Source organism: Gopherus flavomarginatus, chromosome 2 (assembly GCF_025201925.1).
Source record: "Gopherus flavomarginatus isolate rGopFla2 chromosome 2, rGopFla2.mat.asm, whole genome shotgun sequence".
Lineage (NCBI taxonomy): Eukaryota > Metazoa > Chordata > Testudines > Testudinidae > Gopherus > Gopherus flavomarginatus.
This window is the reverse complement of record NC_066618.1, coordinates 52,010,436-52,012,659: the sequence shown is the minus strand read 5'-3', so window position 1 is coordinate 52,012,659 and position 2,224 is coordinate 52,010,436.

Below are 2,224 nucleotides of genomic sequence, written 5' to 3'. Positions count from 1 at the left end.
CAAACCATCATTTAGGCACACGAGTTTCTGCCAACTGCTTAAAAAACTTATTCATATGGAGTCAATGGGACTATTCATGAGGCTAGAGTTAAGTAGGTGCAAGTGTTTGCAGGATCAGGGACCTCTCGTGTTTCTATGAAGAGACTATTTAAGGCACTCTGAAAAGCCATAATGAATTCTGTATTTATCTTCAAAGGATGAAACACTACTACTACTGTCAAAACTGTCAGCCAAAAACACATTTGCTATCCACAGCTTTGACATTTAGAGCCTAGAGCTGAAACTTACTTGTCAATCAAATCTGTTATAAATGGATGTGATGCCAATTCATACTTAAAGTGTATTTAATTGACAATTTAGGTGTGCAGAATTTAGGAATATATGCCTGTTCTAAGTTAAATATACCAGCCACACATCATCCAAAAGCATTCCAGGCAAACCGGTTTGCAGACGCAAAATCTTGTAATTGCTATTTTTAAAAGCCATTTTATATTACCTGTTTAGATTGTGTTAGCATCCACTTGTAAACTTTAGTTAAATGTGTGTGTAATAAATAAATATTATACACACACACATAAAACAGAGACCTGGAAGGAAAATCAGCAGAAAAAGAGGGTTAGGCAATCGCAGCAAACTGTCATAAAGTTTGCTACTATTTGTATTTCCAAAATCATATGAGAAATACAATTAAGTAATAATCAGACACACAGTGTCACAATAAAACGCCCCCCTCCTCCCTCCAGGGTCCCATGGATAAGCACGAGCGTTATATATTGCTAATGCCTTTATATGCATTGAGAAGTATCTTGGGAAGGGTTAAAGGTGTGAGTGTGGAATGGAAGATTCCCTTGCAAGTTACAAGAGGCCAAAGCAGGAGGAAGGGAGAAAGGAATGGGTTAACTCGAAAATCCTGCTAGGCCCAAAGATAAGGAACGAAACTGCAGCCCAAGGCCAGTGCACACAAACAAGCTCTCTGCTGCCTAACAGCCAGACGCCTGTATCTCAAAACACTGCCAGCCATGAGAAAGGGAGAACTGAGCCAGACAGAACTGAAGGAGTTGCAAAACCAACAAGATTGTGAAGACCAGTGAGTTGAAAAAAAAAAAAGTCTCATGACCCTGAAACCACTGTGTTTTGGGGAAACTAAGGGAGCCACGGAAAGCTGGTTTGGACTGGTACTGGAAGCACGGGGGGCAAAGGTCCCTGGACGAAAACACCCCCAGAAGAACCCAGGGCTTAAAACCCTCCTGAGAGCTGAAGCAAGTCAGAGATTTACAGCGGACCCTAGACGACCTGTGCATAGGGCAGAACTCTTGTCTACCCTTCCTCCTCTTCTTCTTAGTTACACCCAGGCTTGGCCAGCCTTGGGTTGTGTGTGTGTGTGTGTGTGTGTGTGTGTGTGTGTGTGTGTGTGTGTGTGTGAAAATGGGTTAGGGCTTGGGCACTAATGCTTTCTTCCTCCCTCTGAGTGATGAGGGGTGCATCCAGCACTCACCGCTGTTAATTGGTTAATAAAGCTTTAAACTTTGTCACTTCATCTCCTCCCCTAAAGATCCTGTGGCCTCAGCCTGATCCCCTGAAGGCAGATTGGTAACAAATCTGTTACAACAGCTGTTTCCAACCTCAGGAAGAGTAATTACTGAAGCTGTACAACCAGAAAAACATGTAGTAGAACACCAGGCTTGTTATAGTTACACGCAATTAGCTGAAGGTATATGGCTGTAGGAGAGAGGCGGCCTAGACAGAGCACATTGTACTCTATCTCTGGCTGACATTTGAAGTTATGGCCAGCATTGAGGCCACCCTAAAGAATTCCAGGGATAGGAATGGCCACCTGGATTTGGCATTGCAAACTGTTTCTTTGCAACTCCCCTCCACAGCTTCTGTATTTAGTGGCTTTTTCCGAGGACTGAGGCAAAGATTTTTCCCTCTCTATTTGAGTATCATGTTGTCAGACTCCATACAAATTGCAATCCCCATCCCATGTTAATTATAGGAATTTCTTATTATATATAAATATTCACATTTGGTATCAAATGGATATGAATCCAGTATAGAAGCCTAAATAAACCAAACATAATACTGAAAAAACATTTCATTAACAGAAATTGCATGTATTTATTCTTTACTGTACTCCTACCTTCATGGGCTGTGGTGTCAGTAGAATGCTAAGGAACAATGAAGATAAAAACCACAAAGAAGCAATTCACATTAAAGCAGCAAA